Here is a 15,604-nt window from a genome sequence, read left to right as displayed (position 1 = left end):
CCTTGGGGTTCCCCTTGCCTGCCTCGAGACACCAGAACCCGCACAGTGCAGGTGAGCCCCCTTGTCGCTGTATTCAGACGGTGGCTCCTTTCCTGAGGGGGGTGAGGTTCTGTTTTATCAGCCAGCATGAGCACATAGTCCTAAACAAGCCCCCAGCCCCGCCTCCTTGGATTCAGAGGTCCATGGACAGAGTGGATATTACTTGGTTGCAGGCTGTTCCCGCACTTGGACTTGGGCGGATGTTCTACCTGGGCTGCCCAGATTCCCGAACTTGATGGGGAAATGGACCCTGCCTCTCAGGGTTCCTGCGGGCCTCATTCCAGAGACAGGACTCCTGTGGATTGACAAGCGTGAAAGCCTCCCCAAGTGGACACGATTCTGCAGTGAACACATGCACCCACCCCCACCCAGGGGCTAAGGTGCTTTCCTGCCCTCTGCCCATCAACCTGTCTTTTACTTGGCAGCGTTTCTTGGCTACCTTTCCAGGTCCTGCTCACCTTTAACCCTGAGTCTCTCAGCGTGCATCTCATTACCTGACATGGACTTGCTTGTGGTTCCTCTTTGTTTTGTTTTCCTTTGAGGTGAAACTTTGGGAGGTGTTCGGGGCGTGGGGGCACGCAGTAAAAGGAAATGCATAGATCCTAAGGGGGCCAGTCACTTCGTTGGCAAATGCACACACCTGGGCCCTCTCAAGATCCAGAACACGGCATTGCTCCAGAAATGCAGTCCCCAGTCCTGTCTCTCTGACCACCTCAGGCATCCCCAACCTCCGCATGATTAATTTTGCTTGTTTGTGAAACCAATACTATATAACATACATAGATACGTATGTGTTATACATTCGTATGTATTACACCACATGAAACCTTTTTGCAAAAGCCTTGTCTAATTCATAATGTTTTTGAGATACTTGAATTGTTTTAGCCTGGGTCAGTCACCTGTTCCTTCTTAGTGGCTGTGTAGGATTCCATTGTAGGAATCTGCCACACTGTTTACCCATTTACCTGTTGATGGATACATGGGCTGTTTCCAGCTTTTGGCTATTCTGAATAAAGCTGCTATGGATCATTCTTGCACATGTCTTTTTATGGACCTACATTTTCATGTCTCTTGGGTAAATTCCTAGAAATGGAATTACTGGTCACAGAATAGGTACATTGTTTAGTTTTCTAAAGCAGTTATGAAATTTTATAGTGCTACCCATCTTGTAGGGAAATGGAGCTGTTTTTTAAACCATTTAACAGAAGGTTGGCTTTCTGCTGGAGGGTGGTGCAGTGGGTAGGGGGGACGAGTGGGTGGGGGGCATCCTCCTCTCCCTTTACTCCTCCATTAACAAGACCCATGCAGAGTCTATACCATTTGCTCCACTGGGGGTGGGCTGTGGAGTTCGCTCGCTCTGGAAAAAGTAGCCATGCCGTCTTTATTTAGCGGGGGCCTGCTTGTCTTGGCTTTCCCTAGATATTCAGAATGATCACTGATAGCCCCTCTCATGCCTCTCTCTTGCCCTGTGGTCTCCCCTCCCCTCCAGACACTGTGTTCAATGAAGCGTGAGGGTCAAGGTCTTCAGTTCGTGGTTCTCAACATCCGTGCCTACCTGTTTGCATTTCTGGCTGCCTGCATTTGATTTCTGGAGCCCACTGATAAATCACGTAGTAGCACGTGCATTTCTAGTTTTTTTCAGTGTGAAGATACTGGTTAAGGGGGTGTTCTGGACCCCTCCCTGCAGATCTGCCACCTTGTGAGCTGGGCCGTACAAAAACCCAGCAATCCGGGTGTGCTGGCTATGGCCTCGGGGAAGCCTCTCCAGGTTTTTCTGGGGCCAGTACATTTGAAGCCTTGGTTTATAGGGCCACTAACGTGTCCTTGAGTGGATTCCATTTATTTATTTATATCCTACCTCTTTCAAGAAAGTACTTTGAGGACTCGAAAATAGGCTGCTGTGTGAGATTGGGGAAGGGCCAGAGTTGATTTAAAAAAATGCAAATACAGCAACCATAAATTTCAGGACAGTTGGCCGTGAACAGCTCTCTCTGAGTTTAGGGAGACAGCATGTGCCCTTGAGCTGATCACAAAGAGAAATGCTCCGTTTCAGAGAGTTGTGTACAGGGATAGAGAGTTACCATCAGCCAAGGTCTGGTAACCTATCAGGCTGCTTGTGCCTGGGTCCACCGGAAAAAGTCAGAAGCATGTTGAGTGACAATTTAGAGGAAGCCGTTCTGTGAGGAGCTCTCGTTCTAAGGTGGTCATTTGATTTGGAATGGAATTTTTTTTTTTTTAAAGGTGAACTCTGCTTTTCTTTCTTTCTTTTTTTTTTTTTTTAAAGATTTTATTTATTTGCGAGAGAGAGAATGAGAAGCTCTCTGAGCAGGGAGCCCGATGCGGGACTCGATCCCGGGACTCCAGGATCATGACCTGAGCCGAAGGCAGTCGCTCAACCAACTGAGCCACCCAGGCGCCCTCTTTTTTTTTTTTAATTAACATATAATGCATTATTTGTTTCAGAGGTACACGTCTGTGACTCAACAGTCTTACACAATTCACAGCGCTCACCATAGCACATACCCTCCCCAATGTCCATCACCCAGCCACCCCATCCTTCCCACCCCCCTCCACTCCAGTAACCCTCAGTTTGTTTCCTGAGATTAAGAGTCTCTTATGGTTTGTCTCCACCTCCAGTTTTGTCTTGTTTCATTTTTCCCTCCCTTCCCCTATGATCCTCTGTCTTGTTTCTCAAATTCCTCATCAGTGAGATCATATGATACTTGTCTTTCTCTGATAGACTTATTTTGCTCAGCATAATACCCTCTAGTTCCATCCACGTCGTTGCAAATGGCAAGATTTCAATTTTTTGATGGCTGTGTAATATTCCATTGTGTGTGTGTGTGTATTATATATACACACCACATCTTCTTTATCCATTCATCTGTTGATGGACATCTTGGCTCTTTCCATAGTTTGGCTATTGTGGACATTGCTGATATAAACATTGGGGTGCAGGTGCCCCTTCAGATCACTACATTAGTATCTTCGGGGTAAATAGCCAGTAGTGCAATTGCTGGGTCGTAGGGTAGCTCTATTTTCAGCTTTTGGAGGAACCTCCATACTGTTTTCCAGAGTGGCTGCACCAGCTTGCATGGAATGGAATTTAAAATACTTCAAGGACAAAGCCAGTTGATACCGACCAGTTGAATTGGACTCTCTTCCAAAAAAATACTAATTCTGCTGGGCTTTTGATAGGTGGTTTAAAGATGATAGTTAGGAGTTTAACTTCCTGCCCTGGAACCGGTGTATAGGGGAAACATTGGGATTACTCTCCGATCTGTCAGACACAGAGGTAGACAAATGTAGAGGTTAGCCTGGTCGGAATCAGGAACTCCCAAGTGGTAGGGCGATGATGGGGGCGAACGGAGTTTGAGGTGCAGGTGGGACATGCAGATGGGGAGGAAGTGTCTAGAAGGCAGGGGTGAGGTGCACGTGGAGCTCCTGCCTGGGGGAGACGGGTGGAGGAAATGGACTTGGGAGCATCTGAATGGGAGTTCAGGCAGAGGGGTAATCTCCTTCCATGCCTGCTTCTCCAGCGCTGGCATTCTGTTCTTGTTCCTTGTTGGAAGTCCTTGAAGACAAGGTTAGGTTCCATTTATCTTCAAATCTGCCTTTCTTAATAGTACCTGCTTCTCAGTTGGCGCGGTATCCGAGTGCATAGGGTAGAGGGGGGGTGTGTGTATGTCGTGGGGCAGTGTCTACCAGCCGGGAAGCTAGATGGCAGCTGAGAAAGGGCTGTTGGTTTTGACCATCAGGAGTCCACACCAGCTTTTTTGAACATATATGTTAGTATATATATGGAAGTAAATAAATATACGGTCGTGGGGGGAGGTGATAGGAAGGAAAGCTTGACAGCAAGGCTCATAAAGCAATGGTGGAGCCCCAGAGAGTTGATTGGGGGAAATTGGCTGATTACTTCTGTGGGCGAGGCGTGGGGAGACAGGAGGGTGAGTGGTGTTAACTGGGAAGTCTCCTCTGAGGAGGAGGCTGAGGGTGCAGGAACCACGCAGAAGGGCAAGTGTGGCCAAAAGGAACAAAAACATTTTACTGAACGACAGCCCCGCTGAGTGAGCATTTCAGTACACCCGCGTTTTCCATCTTCCTCGTTGGTGCCGCGGGTCAGGTTGTGGGGTCTGGCCTCAGGGGTGGTGTTTCTTGGCCCTTCTCATCTATGCTGTGGGGCCGGAGTTTGCTGCCCAAGGAACGGAACTTTACCTGAGTCCAAAGGAAAGGAGAAATCCCCTTTGCAATGACTCTTCCTGTTCTGCACTCTTGATTTCTGTCAAGCCCTGGTCACTTGAGAATTGGCTTTAATGTTCATGATCGCCTGTTTTAAATGGAATTAGAACTTGAGTTAGAGGGTCTTAGTGTGTCCGGGTGGCATTCTTTTCCCATACCTGTGAGAAGATGCTTCTAGGGTCACATGGTTGGACATGGGAAGAAGGTACCTGCAGGAGGGATTCCAAACTACAGCCCCAGTTTGGGCTGTGGTTGTCACGTGTGTTCTAGTCACCCTGGTCCTCTCCCAGACTACCCACCACACTGCAGTCTGTTTGGAAGGCTCCCCTGGCCTCTTGCTTACCGCCCCCCCCCCCCCCCCCCCCCCCCAGTAGCTTTCCTTTCCCAGGAAGGAGGCACCTGTTGAGGTGTTGGGCTGGGCTGTCTTCTGTTTGGTCTTCTGTTTGGCTTTCAAACCCTCTGCCTTGATGCTTCTTCAGATGTTCTTAGGATCCTCTTCCAGCGTTGGTTGTGGGGGGCTGACTTTCCCATGCCTCATCGTATTTGGATGAGATACCAAGAGACTGGCGGTGAAATCTCCCAAAGTCTTAGACTCTGAGAGCTCCCTGCTCCTTTTGCTGTCATCCCTGCTGGCTGCAAGACTCTTCGGGTGTCAGGGTTCAGCAGTTAGGGAGCGTTTGCATCCCCTTTGGACACTTGGTATGTGACATGCTTGTTACCCACGTTTAACTGACTTGAAGACATTATCTGTTTTCTTTCTGAGCACTTGTCCCAGGTACTGGGGAGGCAGGGTTGAACCAGGCTTCATTTTGCTTATGTTCCTGTGGAGATAACTGCTCACTTTTGCTTTTTATGAAAATGACACCTGCTACCTTACTAAAATGAGGGAGACACGGACACCCCCCCCTTCAGAGTTCCACGATGATATTGACAAGGTTTACACTCTTTAGCTTGAGCAGAGAGGGCTGGAGTAGACCAATCGTTGTATCACTAACGTTTCAGAAGAAAGCTGTATCTGTGCTCTATGTTTAAATATAGCACGGTGTTTGCTACAGAGTTGGAGAATAAGCAATTGAATATGTAGGTCATTGACTTAGGAGAATGAGTTCGGGGTTTTCTTTGCATCTGATTTAACACTGTCTTACAATTGGGCCGTTGATGCCATGCCAAAATTGGGTGACACAGAGTTCAGCGAGATATCTGGGAGGGAAACTGTAGGAATCACAGGAAGATACCTTTGCCCCCTTAAGGCGTTAGGGGCGTGACTTGGTCCTGGGCCCTGTGGTTTGCAGCCAGCCATGGGGGCACGAACCACGCCGGGGTCGTATGAGGAGGGACAGAGGAGGGACGGAGGGACAGGCCGGGGCCTGAGCAAGTCCATCAGGAGCAGGGGCACGGAGGCTACACTTAATCAGGATAAATGCCAGCAGTGCGTTTTAATACGTGCTTGATTCAGAACGTGCTGCTTGGAATTGCATATTTAAAAGGAAACTGCCATCCCCTTTGGAAGGTATATGACATTTAAAAGATCTGTAGCAGAAGGTAGGTTTGACAGCTTCGAATTATATTTGAAAGAGTTTTTCTTTTAAGAAGGAAAATGATTGCTTCTATTTTAAATGTCATCACAAAGACATAAACACGTTTAATCAAATTATATATTTAATTTATGTAGAGTGTAATTTTTATTTCTGTGGAAGAGTTGCTGGTTATTTCTTCAGCAGCTTTGAAGCTGGGCAGTGTTGGGAGATTTGAAAACATTCAGCTTTTTGAGTAAGTGGCTATTTAAGGGTTTCTAGAAGCAGAAAAAAATAGTATTATTATTGAAATCCTTCTCAGCTGTATACTGTATCTAATGGCACATTTTGGGGAGAGGGAGATGTTTTTGTTACTGTCTCCGGGAGACATTAAGGATAAACTCCCGTTGAAAGAATTGAAAAAAGTGTAGCCCCGAAGACCATAAAGGCAGAAACAGCAAAGACGCTCCTGTCATTTTCTTCCTTGGGTTCTTTGAATCAGCGGGGAGTTACCGGCGAGCGTGAGGAGTGAGTATGCTGGCTCTCCTTAAAACGGAGGCAACGGGGGACAGACAGAATGCCACAAAAGACCTTTAGGTTGATACGATGTGATTACGTTTTGTCCTAGAAGGCTGCAAAAGCAGGAATGTCGCTGTGGGTCTGGGCAGGCTGGTGGCTCCCCTGACCCCCGTGATCTGCTGGGATACTTCAGCTCCAGAACTTTCTTTGAGCGAGCTGGGTGTTGGAAAGTGGCCAGCCCAGCGTACAGCCGTGTGTATCAGCTGGGGACGGTCTTGGCCTGTTCCAGCCTGTTGCCGGTAGTTTCGATTTAGCCAGGCTGGGTCAGCGAGGCCTGGATTTAGTTCCCCGCCAGGGTGCCCACTCACCCAGCACAGACCAGCTCCAGGGGCTGATTTTTCTCTCCCGTCCTTTCCAGGGCTGCTGGGCCAGGGAGGGTGCCCTCTGTCACATGTGACCTGGGGAGCCCCGGGCATCCACAGCAGCTGGGAGAGAGAAACCAGTCAGTTGTGCCTGTTCCCAGGAAAGAACTTACAGAGCAAGCATCTTTGCTGACTGCAGTGGAGGAGGAGAGGCTGGCTGGGCTCGTGGGCTCCAGGCAGTGTGAAAATCCTGTTCATAGGGCTGGCTCCTTGGGGCTCCTTCTTGTAAACACAGCAATCCACAAAAGAAAGGAGTTACCCTGTCTATGGTCAACATGAGCCCAACTAAACAAAAACAAAAAACCCAGGACAAACTGGTTGTTATTTTTGTAATTAAACTTATTTTGAAGTAATCCTCCAATCCCATGTAGCTGTCTAGTCTCCCCCAATAGTTACCTCTTGCAAAACAATAGTAACAGTTAACACAACCAGGAAATTGATACTGATGCATCCCCAGATAGCCTTCAGATTTCCCCAGCATTCATGTGTTTGTTCCGGTGTGTGTTTACTTCTGTGAGGCAGTACCACAAAGTGTTGGTTCCAGCATGCCCCGCTGTGGTCAAGGGACAGAACAGTCCCACCGCCCCAAGGAGCTCCCCTGTCGTCCACTTACAGCCGCACCCTCTTCAGGTAGCCAAGACCTGGCTTGCTCAGAGAATGTTCTATCGTTGGCGTGTCCTGCCCTCTTCCCAGTCCCTCCCGCTGAGAACCACAAATCTTTTTTTTCTTTTCATCTAATTTTGTCACATAAGGATGTTACATACATGGAGTCAGAACATGTGGCCTTTTGGGATTGAATTTTTTCATGGCGTGATTCCCTTTGAGATTCATTCAAGTTCTTTCGTGTATCCCTGGTTTGTTTTATTGATGAGGAATATTCCATTCCAAAGATTTCTGACCCAGTCTTAGACCAGAAGTGGGTAAGAAGAAACCCACTGTGGGGACCTGAGTGCTGAAGCCCCCTCCCACCCTCCCTCCACCCAGTTGCTTGATGTCAAGAGGAACTGGGCATCACCGGCCTCCCCTTTGCTCGCACCCTGTCTCAGTGACCGGCCGTGCGGTGACGCGTGAGTGGCTTCTGCCACGTTGGCTCAGCTGGTTTGGGAAACCAGCAGAAAGAGCTGCTTTCCCCTTGGGAGTTTTGTTCATCTGTGATGTGTGCTTTTGCATCGTGCTCGTTGACTGCAGGATGTGAAGACACCCAACTTGGGATAATGGATCATGGAATTTTGAGGTTTTGTTTCTTAGCAGTCACGTGGTGACAGTAGCGACACGTGGGGGGGCGTAGGCTTGATGCACGAAGGAGGGGAAGGCAGTGTCCGTGGGGCTTTGGGAGTCAGTGCGGGTCCCCGGGTGGCTTTGGCATGCTTTCGCGACGACTGTAAATGCACACGTGCTGGGAGCCTAAGTTCAGAGGGACACATTTGAGCTGCCGTCCCTTCAGGAAGCACAGGCGTGGTGCGTTGTTCACATAGGTGTGTGTGTATCTACACATTGATCTCGTAAGAGAGGACAGCCCTGACCCTCGTGACATCCGTGCTAAAAGCTTGTCTGTACTTTCAAAATTAATGAAACACACTGAGTAATTAGGTGTGTGTGGAAGAGAGTTCAGGATTCCCAGGATTATTTACCTGATGTATGTGAGTCGATACGTAATATTTACATGCTCCTTAGGGGCTCCTCTGTTCCTTTTCCTAGATGAGACAGTTGGGTCTGATTTGATGTTGGTTGTAGGCGATGCTGCCTGATCCCGCACCACCCTGATCCGCCACCACCTGGTGCTTGGGATGGGGGTCATGCAGCCGGGGGAGGGGCCCCTGGGCTGGGCTGGTAATTTGGTTTTTCTCTCCTGGTCCTGGATTCCTCTGGGTTAGGAGTGTCTGGCGCCTGTATTAGGGATCAGTGCCACTGGATGATCTGAGCCGGATCACAGGTGAAGAGGCTGTCCCGTCTGTTTTGGGGCTTTCATGTTCTGACGACACGTTGGGGTGGGGAGTGGAAAAGACCAAGCCACGCTTGGTCATCTGGGTCTTGGTTTTCCGTCCAGATCTCATCTGACTCTGATTTATTCTTTTCTTTGATTTATTCTTTTTTTTCTTTTTTATTTTTTTTTAAAGATTTTATTTATTTGACAGAGAACCACAGCGAGAGAGGGAACACAAGCAGGGGGAGTGGGAGAGGGAGAAGCAGGCTTCCCGCCGAGCAGGGAGCCCGACGCGGGGCTTGATCCCAGGACCCTGGGATCACGACCTGAGCTGAAGGCAGACGTTTGACGACTGAGCTACCCAGGCGCCCCTGAGTCTGATTTATTCTTAAAAATAAAGCTTGTTGCCACTAAAGTACATTCTGGAGCCATAAATTAATCTTCAGTTAGACCTTCGGTGCCTCGCTCGTGTTTGTATTTGCAGAGTTTCCCCATGTGCTATCCTCTGTCAAACGCACGACCTTGTAAATGGATTTTAAAAAGTAGTCTTTCCTCTGTTGCAGGTACCACCGCGGCTCCATTTGATGGCAGTGATGTACTTCCTTTTATACTTAAATCCTCCCTGAACCTTGAGGTTTAGGTTTGAATAAATTTGCTTTGAAATAAAAAGGGAACCCAATTTCCTGCAGGCTTTTTTTTCTTTCTTTCCTTTCTTTTCTTTCCTTCCTTTCTTTTTCTTTTTCTCTTTCCTTTCTTTCCTTTCCTTTCTTTCTTTTTCTTTTTCTTTCTTTCTCTTTCTTTTTCTTTCTTTTTCTTTTTTTCTTTTTCTTTCTCTTTCTTTTTCTTTCTTTCTTTCTTTCTTTCTCTCTCTCTTTCTTTCTCTCTCTCTCTCTCTTTCTTTCTTTCTCTCTCTCTCTCTCTCTCTGGATTCTTGAATTTACCCAGTCGTGTCAGTAAAGAAAGTATTTGTGAAATGCTGGGGTTCCCGGTGTGCCCCGAATCCAGCTCTGTGCACCTTACCTTAGCTGCAGTATCACAGGAATCCCCACAAACGAGGTGCTGACGGTCACCTCCTGGGTTCAGCAGAGGAAGGCATTCTGAGGATGAACAGCTTTTCCAGGACCACACACAGCCTCCTTCCAAGGCTCTTAACTATGGGTTGGTGTCCGAGTTCCCCAGCATAAAAATCAGATTGAGTCCCTGCTGGCATGGCGCCGACCAGCTAAACCAGTTACAAAACAGGCACAGCCGTGATTGGCTTCTGTAGTGTATAAAGGGGTGGGTGTGAGGACATGGTGTTGGGGAGAGAAGGGGTTACCTGTCCGTGTGAATTTTACCCAGCTTCACTGCCCTGCTCAATATTCCACATGGAGCCCACTGATCGTGTTGATATTGAAAGCTGATCACTCTTCATGTAAGTCATTCTTTAGGGTTTGAGGACTCAGCTCTCATCTTCAAGTGCTTCTCTGTGCTCATTCTTCTGCGGTCTGATCTGTGGCTAAGAACTTGGCCAAGCCTGCTGAGAAGTCAGCCCTCTTCTCACCCCTAGTGCTGCATCTTTCTCCAGCGGCCTGGGGATGTATGGGTGGCAAGCTCCCTATCTGAGCCCAGGGATCCCCCACTGTGTTGGTGCCTCGCCCCCGCCCCCCCAGTGGATTCTCTCAGGTTGCTTGGCCACTGGAATTCAAACTTAGGCATCAGAATTACCAAGAGGGACACCCTGTTACAGATTGAATTTGCACAAGGATGTGGGAGACACCTTACTTGCCTCAAACTCACCTAGGTAGTTGTTGCCATGACGTGGGGACTCCCGTTCTGTACTCCCAGCTTCAGCTCCCTCCCTCCTGACGGAAGAGCCCTCAGCATCTTCACTGTGCATTTTCAGGTTGTAGGACATGGAGAATATAGGGGAGTGTGAAGAAGATGAAATGATTTTCATGGTCTTGAAAGACTTACATTTAAAAAATCACCTTTAATCTTAGCATAGAGAAGTAACACCTCGGATGTGATTTCTGTCTCTTACATGTAAGTATATACAAAAAGAAAAAATGAAAACCATTTAAAGAATATTTTAAAATTACAGTTGGATTATTCTATGTATTTCGTATTTTTCCACTTAACCTATAAGTATTTTCCTGTGTTAAGTATTTTTTAATTTTTTTTAAGTACATAATCTATTGATACAGGTGTTGTAATGCATGATATATAGGTACAGCAAATAGAGATCTGTTGTGTTTCAGGAGAGATAGTTATCTAGCTATTAAGGGGGCATCTTAGATGGTCTCTTATTTTTATGTAAATACCGGTCCCTTCTCTGACCCCACCTCTAGGGGTAGAATGGGGTGAAGGATGAAATCTAACTTTTCAGAAACGGAGCCCTCCTGTTCCCACCACAGTGTGTAGGGTTGTTTGTCTTGCTAAGGCTTCAACATTCTGCTTTCTCATCAGTGGATTTTATTTTAAAGACTGTCCGCCTGTAGGTTTGGTGTTGCGGTGGTACTGAGCATCAGGAGACCCCTCTGCTTCCCGTCAGACCCTGTGCCCTTTGTCACTTGGGGTTTAGATGGGGTGCCTGGAGGAAAGGAGCTTAGATACCACCTCTTCTCTTTGGAGCCTGCCCACTCTACCAGGGAGAAAACCCAGGCCAGTGCCTGCTTTCCAGATGCCCTGCTGGGCTGGTGGTTCCACCAGGTGGGCTCTGTCTTCACTCCTGGCATGTTCCAGGCCCCCCTACACAGAGGGGTGCCTGCCTCGGCCTCCAGGTTTCCTCTTCAGTTACTATTTGGAACCATGAAAAGCCACCTACAGGTGTCTCTGATTTGCGATGTGGGATTATCCGCGTTCCTCCCTTGCTGGAAACTGGGTCCTGGTACATTCAGCAGAGGCCTCCGTGGGCCGGGCTTCCTCGGGAGCCAGGCTGATTTGAAAGGGGTCCTGGCCCCCTGGCAGGGATTCCTTCCACTCCTCTGGTCTGTTCAAAGTTAAAGAGGCAGCTTCATGGCTTGTCTGACTTTTCATACAGGCTTCTATGAGCCGGGGGTCAATCGGCTCAGGCCAGCTGCCTTCCCTCCCCTGGCCAGCTGGGCAGTTTGGGGTGTGGGAACTCAGCTTGAAGTCACAAAATGACGTCATTGTATGTGGGGGTGGATGCTTACGGATCTACTTATTTTCACCCGAAAACCTTGGCCTGTACCAGGCCTGACCAGCAGCACCCATTTATTGATTTGCTTTCCGTGGTCATTTTTACGGTTGTCTCCAAGCCGCCTACCTGCCCCCCCCCCCCCAACCTGGCACCCTCGTGTCCTTGTTTATTCCCTCAGTGGAATAGTGGCTCAGGACGGAGCATTTCTGCAGCACCTAGCGAGGGCTACAAGGCTTTGCTGTCCTGGTCACCTAGCCTGTCTCAGATGTGCGGGCTCTGTAGTGCACAGAAGTAAAAAGCTGAAAACAGAGCAGAGAAGGGGACAAATTAATTGACTACATCTGAGACAACACTGAGAAAATATCCTATTTTGTTTTCCTTAAAAACATGGCAGAGTTCCAAGACTCCCCTTAAGTTTTCCACTGGCGGTCCTAGTTGAAGACCAGAGTTCTAAAATCTTGGCTGTTGGTGCTTTACTTTCTTAAAACTTAAAACCAGCTGAACATATTTAATATTACAAAATTTCCATAAACATTCGCCACAAAGACTGTGTATGTAAAGTTTCTGCCTGGAGGGCTTTTTTCTTATTGAAGTTGAAGCTCTTGGACATCGGGGGATTATAACAAAGTGTTGATTTGACCTTAAGTGTCTCTGCCAACGTGGGCTGTATAAGGACCTGGAAAGAATTAGCTTGCAGGGTTGTTGGGTTTGTTTTTTTTTCTTCCCCTGAATAAAGGCTAATTGTTTCAAAGCTAATTAATGTGGTTTATTTATTATGAGGCAATAGTAAGTGGAATTGAGTCCTGGGGAGGGATAACCTGGCTGCGCTGGGGTGAGAGCATCTCCGATCACACCGTGTTCACTCTGTCCTGTCTGACGTGCAGGGAACATTTTGCTCTCTGGTGGACATTGTCCTTTGCTTGCTTTTTCCCACGTAACAGCTAAACCAGAATTCTGTACTGCTCCATGCCCCATGGGCTGGGCCTTTCTGGGGTGAGTTAAAGTCTGGGCGGCTGAGGGGTGGGGGCACTGTTCTGGGCCACTGGGGCTTATGTATCTCGGTGTTGGCCTGGCATCCTGATTGCAGGGCAGATCCCACCTCTGGCCCAGCGTGCTCGGAGGCAGAAGGCTGCGCCACCAGCTCCCCCACCCCGTGTTGGCCCTTCCTGCCCCGACCTTGCTCCCCAGCAGCTCCCCAGGCGTGTAGATCGCCTGGCTCTGCCCAGTCTGCTGGGGGAGCCCTGGTGCCATCTCAGTAGTCTTGTGGGTTGCTTTGCCCCACACATCCTCAGAGGGACCCTGAAGAGTGAGGGTCACAACTGGTGGTGGATGGTCTCACTCTCCCAGTGAGAGACCAGCCGAGGTGGCCAGGGCATGAAGCAGGGGCTGGTAAGGAGGACCGGGTGTGGACACAGAGAACCAAGTGCCCTGCCCTTGTCGTTCTGGAACAGGGGCCCAGGGTGCTCATGGCATCCTGTGAAACGCTCTCCGGGTGCTGTTGCATGTGGCCTCTGTGGGCTTGTGTCCGTCCACTTGGCTGGAAGGACTTGTGATCTAGGCAGGTCCATTTTATGAGGTGGGCATTGGTTTTTCCCTGAACTTCTGGGTTCCACGTCTGCCTGAGGCTTTTCCCTGTCTGTCGCCTTTGACCTTGAGACGGTTAAGAGGACCCACTGTGGTTATCAGGGAAAGCCCCTGGCACCCCTTTTCCATGCCCGCACATCCCTATTGCGGCCCCATCACTAAGGGTCACTGCCCTCTCAGACTGATGCCCCCCAACAGTGACAAGGGCCCAGGTCTGCAGCAGGAAGGGAGAATAGACTGAGACAGGTCTTGCCTGGGTGTGGACCCATGGACCTTCAGGTCATGGTGGGCTCCCTCGGGACCTCATCCAAGGCCCTTGAGAGGTGGGGTGAGCCTTCTCTGGAGCTTTGGCTTGCGTTTTGTTTCTCTGGGCCCCTCTTTCAGTGGCCCCATGGGCCATCTTGTGGGCTGGGCCGCCTTGTCCTGAGGCGCAGACGGGCAGCAGGAACCGGGGTCGGGGGGGGGGGGGGCGGTGCTCGCAGCTGAGGAGAGGTGGGCAGTTCCCGGAGTGGCGACCTGTCATGTTAGCAGGGCTCCATCGTCAGCTTCCTAACGTTGGGCGCCCTCCTGAGAGCCCGGGGTGGCGGCATCTGTGCCGAGGGAACATTGACAGGAGGGAAGGCTGGGGTTCTGGATGCTTCTTCACCCAGTCTCTTGTTTCTGAGCACAGCCTTGCCACAGGACTCACTGAGGTGAGGGGCAGGTGGGATGGGGGCATGTTGGTCTCAATGACCCAGCTAGGACTATTGCATTCTTGTGCCAAATAGGAACCGTTTATCTCGTGACGTGGGCAGAGGTGGGTTTGGTTTTTAGAAGATGCTAACAATGATGACCTTGTCCTGGAGCCAAGTGCCAAATCCGATGATGACTAGCATTTTCTGAGTAGTTGATGTGCCCTGGCCCTGGGCTGGGCTTCCTTCTGTCTTTGAAGGGCCCTATCCCCCGTGAAGCAGGTGCAGTCTCCATCTCAGGGCAGAGTCCTAGGGGGTGGGTTGGTCCTCCTCACCCACAGAGCCTGGGATTCTCCTGTGTGGTATCTTGCTTGTGCTCTGTGCTCTTCCCCTGGTCCCTTCCCAGTGGCCCTTTATTGCAGTAAATTCAATTCACGATTGCCTAAGGGATGATCTTGCGGGCTGTTCTCAGGTTTTCTGTTTAAGTGGTAAATGCCGATGGGGTTCCCTGGATCCGAGAGGAGGCTGTGGACGCTGTGAGCTGGTTCCAGATGAGGCTGGTGCTCTCCAGGAGCCTGGGCTGCCTGCTCTGCCCACATCTGCCACTCGAGGGTCTTTTCCCTTCTAATAATCGCCCAAGCTGAGCTGTACCATAGCTCACTGGCCAGCCTGGGGATGATGAGGCTGGGGAGGGGCAGGGGGAGCTCCACTTAGGACCAGCGGGTAAAGCGGCTCTCATTACTCATGGCAGGACAGTAGGACGGGCATGTTAAAGCCTAGATGACCCAAATGTGAGTCAGAGCAGAGAATCCAGGTGGGGTTCAGACAAGCCCCAAGTGGTAACAGGAGCCAATGCATCAAAGCCTGAGATGCAAGAAGTAGCATGAGAAGAACTCACCCAGAGCAAGTGCAAGTCAGTGGGCATTTTGTCTGTAAACGATGCCTGCCGCAGCTGGGAGGATGGGAGAGCCCAGGCGGAGCCGCCCGTGTATCCTCTCCTTACTGCAGTTTGGATGCCTGAGGGCCTTCGGTGCCATGCAGGACGCAGGAGCCGTTGGGAAAGACAGTTGAAGTCCAGGCAGGACGGGTCCTCCCAGAATGAGCCAGGACAGAGCGCTTCGGCCCCCGCCTGACCTCTGTAGGCCTGACCTTGCTCCCGTCCTTTGCAGACTTGCCAGGTGCTCCTCTCATAACATTTCAGAAAAGTAGTCTTACTATATACCTAACAGTAACTTTCATCTGCCCGAGTACATGTGGGAAGGAACTAGAAATCCAGGAGGAGAAGATCCTTCTAGGCAACATGTCCTGAATTGTCTGTTTCCTATGTGTAGAAAGCCCCAGAACACGGCCTGGCTGAGATTCCTTCAGCGTCTGGGGGCTGCATTCCTCGGGCGTGGGCTGAGGCCCCCGTGCACGCCTCTCGTTAGCCCACAATATGGGCGGAACATATTTGCCTAGTGCTCTTTAATGGCTTCACCCAGGTTGATGGTACGGGCCAAAAACCGGAGCCTTTCTCCCCGGCCAGACACGGGAGCTGCCTGGCATTC

At 49.8% G+C, this 15,604-nt stretch overlaps 1 protein-coding gene across 9 annotated transcripts in view; it reads left to right on the top strand.

Annotated features, from left to right (window-relative positions):
• The window catches only part of CTBP2 (C-terminal binding protein 2), a 157,883-nt gene that overhangs the window by 30,985 nt on the left and 111,294 nt on the right, over window positions 1-15,604 (top strand). The window contains exon 1 of one of the 9 annotated variants that reach the window (XM_034985893.1): window positions 5,768-5,791. The exons of the other annotated variants lie outside the window; for them this stretch is intronic. The gene's annotated coding sequence lies outside the window, so the exon portion shown is untranslated. Of the gene's footprint in view, window positions 1-5,767; window positions 5,792-15,604 lie in introns of those variants that run through there. 9 annotated transcript variants of the gene reach the window in all.

Source organism: Mirounga leonina, unplaced genomic scaffold (genome assembly GCF_011800145.1).
Source record: "Mirounga leonina isolate KUSES-001 unplaced genomic scaffold, KU_Mleo_1.0 Mir_114, whole genome shotgun sequence".
NCBI classification, from domain to species: Eukaryota; Metazoa; Chordata; class Mammalia; order Carnivora; family Phocidae; genus Mirounga; species Mirounga leonina.
Note: the sequence above shows the minus strand (reverse complement) of the source record. Positions and strands in the feature narration are given on the sequence as shown.